Here is a 9,519-nt window from a genome sequence, read left to right on the forward strand (position 1 = left end):
AGAGAGAGAACATCAAAACAGGGGTCATAGGAGAGCAAACATTCCAAGAGACCAGGTGGAAACTTTTTGGGCTTTCCTGAGGGAGCCTCGGAAGTCAGTCCCACTGCACTCTGTCGATCAACAGCAAATCACCTAAGGAGCACAGATTCAAGGAAAGGCGCGTGACTCCACCTCTTGGTAGGACTGTGGGGTAAAGTCATGTCTCAGAAGAGTAACTGATAGGTATTGTTGAAAACAGTCTGTCACCAGAGGCAACCAGAGTGAGTATCCTTTAAAATATTTACCAAAGAAAATGCTGTATGTGCTCTATGGTTTTCCTATAATATTTAATCTTAGAAATCTCTCTTATGTTGACTGTAGATCAAATTAATTCTTTTTAATGGTTTCAAAGCATTCTGTTCCATGGATTACCATTATTTTTTTTTTTAAAGATTTTTATTTATTCATGAGAGACACAGAGAGAGAGAGGCAGAGACACAGGCAGAGGGAGAAGCAGGCTCCATGCAGGGAGCCCGATGCCTGGCTTGATCCCAGGTCTCTAGGATCAGGCCCTGGGCTGAAGGCAGCGCTAAACCGCTGAGCCACCAGGGCTGCCCGTGGATTACCATTATTTTTAAAGCTGCTCTCATACTTTTGGAATTAGGTGTTTCTTTTTCTTTTCTTTTTTTCTTCTTTGGCTAATAGAAAGCAGTGTTGTGATGAATATTCTTTTAGATATTTCCATGAAATTTTGCAAGATTATTGGATAAATTCTTTGAAATGGAATTGGTGAGTCAAAGTATATATGCTTTGACATATGCTAAAGATTGTGATAGATATGGCCAAATCTCCTCTCCAGAGCCCATACTAATTTACATTGTTATCAATAGTGAATGAAAGTGCCTTGTTTCCCACATCTTGGTCTGTACTTGGTATCCTACAATTTTAACATCTTTACTAATTGCACAGATGAAAAATAGTATCTCATTATTATTTTTTATCTCATTTTTTTTAAAGATTTTATTTATTTATTAGAGAGGGAGAGAGAGAGATTGGTAGCACTGAGCAGGGGGTAGGATCAGAGAGTGAGAAGCAGACTCCCTGCTGGCAGAAAGCCTGACACGGGACTTGATCCCAGGATCCTGGGATCCAAGCTGAAGGCAGATGCTTAACTACCCAGGTGCCCCTAGTATCTCATTATTTTGATTTCAGTTTTTTTATATATATGAATGAGGCTGAGCATTTTCCCCTGAGCTTATTGGCTTTTTAAAATTCCATTTTTCCTTGGGGGTGGGAGAGAGCTATTATCTGTTTATATTATCTTATTATTTTGAAGTTTTGAATATTAAAAATTAATGTTCTTCTATTAATGTCATATGTATTGAACACTTTCACCATTTTGTCATTCGCTTAAGGTATTTATTTGCCATGATTTTAAAAGATTTTTTGGGATTTAAGGGATTAATCATTATACATTTTAATGTGTGGGTTAGATGTTAGCCTTAGAAAGTTCTTCTTATCAAAATTATAAATACATGCACCTACATTCTTTCTAGAACTTTACTAACTTCAGCTTTTAAGTCTTTGAAACATCTAGAATTTGTTTACCACTACTAATTTATTGGTGAGGAAAACATCACCCAGAAAGGATAACCAACCTCCTTCGGTCACATAGCTAGTGATTATCAGAATGAAAATAAGAACCACAACTCTTTGATATCTACAATCTGACATTTTCACTAAGGATTACAAGATATGGAATCTATTCTGGCCAGTTTAAGTAGGAAAGGAACTTATTAATGGAGCTTATATAGCTTACAGAATCTTCAGGAGGGTCACAGAGAAGCCAAGTTGGGCTTATGATTACTTCATGATTACTTCAGCACACTTGAAGGTTTCTGTAATGAAGACACTGTTGTTACTGATGTTCACTGTAGGTGATAATTTGGACTGGATACCAGAGGCTCTTTTACTGATGGTACATTTCAGTCTGCCAGTAGAGGCAACCAACTTGTGAACATTACACACATGTTTAAAAAACTTACCAAATATCTTCACCACTTAACTTGCCAGAAGATCAGTTCCCCAGAGTGCAGCCTCTGTCTTACATTGCTAAATTACACCAACTCCATATGGTACATTTGATTGGCAAAATTTAGGCCACATGATTATGCGTTAGGTATAAGGGATCCTGGGAATGCAGAAAATGGAACTTAAAATAAGTTGGCAGCCATGAAGTTTCACTTTAGCCTCTACCCATTCTCTTCTGAAATGTTACTAAGTTTTATGTATTGTTTCTTGGGGACAGAGATATATCTGTTATCTAATAGTTCCTAAGAAAAGTAGAATTTTCTAGCACATTACTGATGTTAGAAAGTCCTCTCATGCCTTTTTATTAGGAGACAAAAAGGAACTTGAATACAGCAGATCCTCCCCACCCCCCCCACCCCCCCCCCCACCCCCCCACCCCCCCCACCCCTTATCTGTGGTTTTTCTTTTCATGGTTCTTTCAGTTACCAGCGGTTATCTGTAGACATATGGCTAGAAGGTCAGTAGTAGTCTCATGCTATGTCACAAGGTCTATGTTATTCATTCGTTTTAACTAGTGTTATTCACCTACTAGTGTTTTGAAACGGATCTCCTATAGATAAGGGGCAACTACTGCATATCTATTGGTTTTGCCTTTCGTATGCAAATGAGGTAAATATACTTAAGTGGAGAATTTTCAAGCTGAGTAACTCATCTGAAGTTCTCATAGAGTTAATTCGTGTATGATTTAGTTATTTTTACTCAAAACAAAATATTTGAAAACTTAGATCCAATTTAACATACCCTTGTTAGACACATATTATGAACAAGGCCCTGTGCTGCTCTCTACATCCACTGAAGTCAGGAGAATTTTTTTATATCCTGTAATAACATTTTCAAGTTATATAGCATAGTTTTCAGGAAGAAGGTGAGAAAATACAATTGTTCATATTAAAGGCATCTAATTTTGGCAATTTTTTGATGGTCTTTTGAGCCAAAGTGTATTTATTGCTTGAACACAATCATAAAGAAGAAATTCATAAATTAATTAATTAATACAATTAAGTTGAAATCATTAATCTGTTAAAGCACCCTAATTGTATATTGAATTATTAAGTAAAAAACTGTATTGACAATACAATTGTCAGTTTTAGACTATACTTTTCTTTGTAGCACTACTAAACATGAAATTGGGGGGGGGAATTTGACTACTTTTATTTATTGCATTCATTATTTTTCTGTAAACAAGAGCAGTTCTTAAAGAGCATCACATCCAGGTGCATGAAGACAGAAATAGTCTGTAACAGAAATGCAATAAGAAATTCTAATCATCCTTTGGCTTTCATTACTTTTCATGGAAAATCTATTTTGAAATTGAATATGTTTTGATTAAAAATAGTTATCAACTCATTTCTAATGTAAAGGTATTTTTAAGTGGGTGAAATAAAAAGTGAGTCCACTTTTCTCCTCAATTATTAGGGCTATATATTTTTGTATGAGTGATACTTGGGAGTGGGTCAGTTATGGTCAGGTGTACAAGTGGACTTCAGAGTTAATGCAGAGGAAGGAAAGTAGAGAAAATGGAAATAAATTATAAAATATGACTTATAAAGATCACATCCTTTTTAAAAACATTGAATCATTATTTTAATATAAATTCTAAAGCCTTCAGAGTGTCACAAGTAGAAAGTTAACTCAGAAAAAGAAAAACAGAGCTATACATCCACCCAGTCATTGATCCCTATATCCTAGGAAGGTGTCGTGGAATACACTTTATCAGTGTGGTAACTAAGTTTCCAGGGTTACTAATATTTTTAAGAAGATTGCTTAAATGTCTTTGTCCCTTGTCCATAGCACAATGGTTGTGGATGTGCTCTCATTAAATATCCTCTTATGAAAGTATTCTGGACACTGAGGGTTCCTATGTGAAATGACATAGGTTGAAGAAAAGGGTGGAGTCCACACCTCATAATGGATTAATCAACCAGAAGAATAGGCTTAGAACTGGATAATTAAAATTTGATTCCATTTTTACTACCTCTGGTATTAGTAATAATATGTAACTATAGCTAAAACTGACTGGCACTTTCTCTGTTCCAGTTTCTGTGGCCATTCTTTGGGTGCATCATCTTAATTCAACTTTCATCTTCATTCAACCTTCAGCAACCTTGTGAAAGTAGTGCTTTTACTATCTCTATTTAAGAGATGGGGAAACAAAATCTTTAAGAGTTTAAAAATATATCCAGTGTTATATGGGCAGAAAATGATTGAGCTAGGATTCAAATATGGTTTTATAGGACTGCAGAACTTCAACTCCAAATCACTGAATTTTACTGCTCTTTCCATAGCATCTTTTTATGTAATAAATATGTCACCACTCTAGAGTTCTTAAAGTGTGGGAAAAAAACAAGGAGAAATTTGTTCTACACTCAAAGTTAAAAATTTAGTCCCTAGGAAGATTAGACTACTCTAAATAAGATCTAGTACTGAATATTTATTTATTTGATTTACAGCCACAATATGCCACGCCTTCTGTGTATTATCCCTCTTCCTAAAGATGTTACAGCCTAATAGGGAGATAAAAACAATTTTTAGAGAATTTCAGAGATTCCATAACACAGATCTGATCAGAGAAATAGAGAAGCCAAAGGTAAAAAGTGATTATATCAGAATCCAAATGGTAACGGTTGGAAGTAGCATAGAAGTTTCCTGAGAAGAAAGTCTTTAAGGGATAAATTCTTGAGGTGAGTCTTCATAGGAAAATATTATCTTTGCCAGTCCAGCTGAAGGTAGGGTGTAGATAGGATGAGGGTTATTAGGTAGTGCTAGTCAGGGATACAGATGAGGTAAGGGAGAAATCTTGGATAGAGGCAATTGTTAGAAAAGTTATGGAGACATGGAAGAGCATTGACTGCTCTGGACACTGTAAAATCTTTAAAACTTGTTTTAAAAAGAAGGAGGAGAATAAGAAGAAGGGGAAGGAAATAAGGGAGGAGAAAGGAGGAAGGAGGAAGACCAGATGAAAAAGAAGATGAAAAAGAAGTTGGAAAGAGTGAAACACAAACCTGGAAAACAAATCAGGAGTTTTGACTTTAATCTGTATAATAAAAAGAATTACTGATGAATTTTAAGCCATAAAAAATCATCAACTTTATGTTCTGGAAATATCACTGATATATGAAAGATGAATTTGAATTGTGGGGAAGTGGTTTGGAAATTTAGCTTACAGAGTAAAACAGAGATCGAAGAAATATGTGTGAGGTATGAAAATAAGTTGATAACTCCCATCCCCCTGTGATGTAATAATTATTATTCCATACCTACAGGACTATATTTAATTAAAACAGCACAATGTCTGGCAAATAACACATGCTCAATATATACTTGGCTCAGAATTATGGCCTTAAGCTAATTTGAAGGAAAGAAATAATTGTTCAGGAGAATGATTTTTCAAATAATTTTAGGGGATTATGGGAACTTTAACACATTACTTTTCACAGTCCTCATCACTTCTCAGGAGTACACCATCAAGGTGAAACTGAACAAAATGAAAAATATAACGCTTTGGTGTTTCAAATGTCACTATATATGCCCAATAGAAGGGAATGGAGAGGGACTTAACCTAATCACTTCACAAAAAATTCCTTTTGAAAATAGCTTTTGAGTAAATTACCTTCTAAAATCTCTAACCACTTTGGGAAATACAGGTTTTCTATTATAAAATCACTTTTGAACCTGAGAGAAATAAAAAATTTAATGAGTCTTAGAATCATAGTTGCAAGTCTTCACGTACTGTTGTTTATACTCCCTTGAAATGTATCCCCTTGTTGTGTCAAATAATTTTATTTGTTTTAAAAGTGAAAAATGCTTCTGGATTAGAATGGTAAATCTCATTCCATTTCTGATTTATCTGCATATCCATTAGTGTACTGTTGTTAATCAGTGTAATTGTGGAAAACTGTTTTAGGGTTCTTAGTAAATAACAGTTAAAAGGTGATAGAGTTTGCTTTGTTATCCAGATTCAAATTATGCTAGAAATAATTGTTTCTTGGAGGGAGTACATGATTCCTTCCCAATTCAAAGGGCATAACCACTCAACAAGGGAGGAGTGTCTATAGACCCTCTTAGGTTTGTACTCATGTAATGAATAATAGAACCATTGAACACCAATAAAAAATAAATTAAAAAAATAAAAAAAATAAATAAACATTAATTCAAAAAAAAAAAAAAAAAAGAACCATCAAGACTGCCAGTACTCGTCCTCAGTCCTCTCTGAAATCACCTCATCATTCTAACAGTTCACTACATGAAAATAATGGCAGGTTTAGGCTGTGATCTTGTTTCTAGGTTGCAAGGAGACACAAAATTTTCAAAGTACTAGAGATATTTTCATAACAAAATAATGAGTATGTTTCTTTATATGTTCATCTAGCCAGACTGGAAGACATTCCCTTACTACTTACCAAGGTCATGATTTTCCTTTGCTTTTCCTTTAGGACCTTATGTTAAAATATTGCCATCTTGAATTTTTATCTTTAATCATTCATTCTTGGCCTAGAAATATGCTCACGTTTTGCATATCTAAAAATTCTTTCCCTTAAGGGTTTCGAACACCTAAAATTAATATCCTTTCTATTTCTCTTTTTTTCCTTACTATAATAATTGCAGTTCCCCAATCTCTTATATCTGGGAGAAACAATAGTTTTCTATCCTTCAACATCAACACTGAGTCATTTCAACTCTTTTACCTTCAAAGTTCTCTTCCAACCAGTCATATAGTCTATAGATTTTTACCTATCAAGTCTCCCCACACATATCTGTCTTCCTTCTGATCTTGCTGTCTAGGAGGAAACTTTCATAATCTCTTATCTGCATTATTGTAATTGTCTTTGTTGAGAAGGAAATATTTTATTCTATCCTTCAAGCTTCTGGTTGGTCTAAGAATCAAATTAACATGAGACAAAATTGACAGGAGAAAATCAAACTTAATTTTGTACATATGGGAATCTCCATTAACATAAGATTCCAAAGACAGGCAAAATGAGGTATATATGTCACCCTGAACTAAGAAGAAAAGGGTATTGAGGTAGGACTTCAAAGGGAAGGAAAGCAATTCACAGGAAGAGGAAACGGAGTTCATATTTGGTAAACAAATGTTTGCTGGCCATCCAGAAACAACGGGACATAGAGATGAATTTTAGCAAACAGCCTTTGCTGTTTAGCTTTGCTAAACTTCTTCCTATTACCCTAGTATTATACTATATTTATCTATGGTGCTAGGTCTCTTCCTAGACTAGGTTTCTTTCTTTCTTTCTTTCTTTCCTTTCTTTTCTTTCTTTCTTTCTTTCTTTCTTTCTTTCTTTCTTTCTTTCTTTCTTTCTTTCTTTCTTTCTTCTTTCCTTCCTTCCTTCCTTCCTTCCTTCCTTTTTCTTTCTTTCTTTCTTTCTTTCTTTCTTTCTTTCTTTCTTTCTTTCTTTCTTTTTCTTTCTTTCTTTCTTTCTTTTCTTCTTTCTTTCTGTGTTTATTCATTTATTCATGAGAGACACACAGAGGCAGAGACACAGGCAGAGGGAGAAGTAGGCTCCATGCAGGGAGCCTGACGCAGGACTCGATCCAGGGTCTCCAGGATCACGCCCTGGGCTGAAGGTGGCTCTAAACCACTGGGCCACTGGAGCTGCCCTAGACTAGGTTTCTATCAATTCTTTTAGACAGTTGGAAAAAGGTCAAAGTTTTTCCCTAAGTCTTTTGAGCTTTTACTGTTTTCAGTTCAAAATAATCTGCAAGCAACAGTGACACATTTTGGGTCAACTGGTTGGGAATTCTTACCTCTTCAAACTGGTTTCTTCACTTTAGAACCCCTTAGTTTAAACTATTCTAAACAGAGCTGCAGGGTTAATCCTCCTAAACCACAGTCCTGAATCCATAATATTTATGCTAATAACAGTAACAATAACAACTAAAAAATTAATTGCTTCTCATTTTCTTATGAATTCTTTTTTTAAATATTTTATTTATTCATGAGAGACACACAGAGAGAGAGAGAGAGACAGAGAGACAGAGACACAGGCAGAGACACAGGCAGAGGGAGAAGCAGACTCCATGCAGGGAGCCCAACGTGGGACTCGATCCTGGGTCTCCAGGATCACACCCTGGGCCAAAGGCGGCGCTAAACCGCTGAGCCACCCTGGGATCCCCATCTTCTGAATTCTTTACCTAGCATTCATGACCCATCTAATTCTGACCTATTTTCACAGTTATATTTCTCATTTTTCTCTTTGTGCATCCTTTTTGCTTTCTCATTTTATTCCCACTTCCTATCACCTCCGGCTTTCTACCCCTATGCTTGTTTTGTTTGTTCTTCTGTCAGAAATCCTGTGTTCTTCAGTCTTTGCCAGTTGAAATCTTATCTGTCATTTAAGACTCATCCCAAAGTCCATCTTCTCTATACTTTTCCCTCAAATTCCTTGATAAGTTGTTTTGAAGTGAGTTTTGAAAACAATTTTTGTTTTTGGTAAAAACAAGTTATCTGGGCAAAAGTTTTCTTTTGATCCAGTTATTTTCTTTTGCATAAATTCATTAACACAAGAAAAGTAGAGACAGGCTGGCTGCATTTGTTGGACTCAGAGAAAGTTTAGTTGTAAATGGAATATTTTGGATATTATCATCATCCATCTACATAAGGCCCCCTCTTGTTTTTTCTCTCATCCTCATTCCTTTTTGCTGTTTGCCTCTGCTCATGTAATAAGTGCAAATAAATTGTCTTTTGTTTATGTGTTCTCATGAAATGAGTACTGTTGATTATATGCAAATATATTAATTTAAATGGCTTGCTATATACCTAATTTTACTTCTTATTTTTTATCTATGTTACAATGTGACTATGTAGTTCACTTATTTTAACCAATGCCTAGTACTCCGTATATAGCTGTTTTTCAGTTGGTATATGTGTATATATTCATAAAAGTTATTAAAATATAGAAATGCCTTTACATGGATTAATAAATATTCTCTACTTAGGGTTTCCTGAAGGTTCCATCACTAGATCTTTGGATCTGTCTATAATCCAGCATCTCCAGGGTTAACATGGAGAGGATGAGGATGGACTCTATTCCAGTGAATTGCCTCCAATTTGCTGCTGCCTCAAACAATGCTTCATGAACATCTTTGTATATGTCCCCATATGAACATGTGTGAGAATTTCTTGTGCTATATTATTTCCTTTGATACCGAATTTCTGGGTCATAGATTGAAGATGGTCATTGACCCATTATCATTCCCACAGGAACGAGCAAACCAAGAAAGCCCCAGGAAAGCAATTTCCTCTTAAGCAGTAGGGTGAGATTTTCATAAAACCTATTGGAGAGAACTTGATCTCATGGTCACAGGGAGCTACAAAGGAGAATGGGAGATGTAGTTTCTAATTTCTTGCTATGTGCTCAGATAAAATTACCATATTACTACCGTATAAGAAAAGGAGATAGGTTTTATGTAACAATTAATAATCTGCCATGC

At 35.3% G+C, this 9,519-nt stretch overlaps 1 protein-coding gene across 7 annotated transcripts in view; it reads left to right on the top strand.

Annotated features, from left to right (window-relative positions):
• CNBD1 (cyclic nucleotide binding domain containing 1) overlaps positions 1-9,519 on the top strand; it is a 531,845-nt gene that overhangs the window by 1,524 nt on the left and 520,802 nt on the right. For 5 of the 7 annotated variants that reach the window (XM_038579686.1, XM_038579692.1, XM_038579694.1 and 2 more), the window contains exon 2: positions 125-260. The exons of the other annotated variants lie outside the window; for them this stretch is intronic. The gene's annotated coding sequence lies outside the window, so the exon portion shown is untranslated. The remainder of the gene's footprint in view (positions 1-124; positions 261-9,519) is intronic. 7 annotated transcript variants of the gene reach the window in all.

Source organism: Canis lupus, chromosome 29, assembly GCF_011100685.1.
Source record: "Canis lupus familiaris isolate Mischka breed German Shepherd chromosome 29, alternate assembly UU_Cfam_GSD_1.0, whole genome shotgun sequence".
Lineage (NCBI taxonomy): Eukaryota > Metazoa > Chordata > Mammalia > Carnivora > Canidae > Canis > Canis lupus.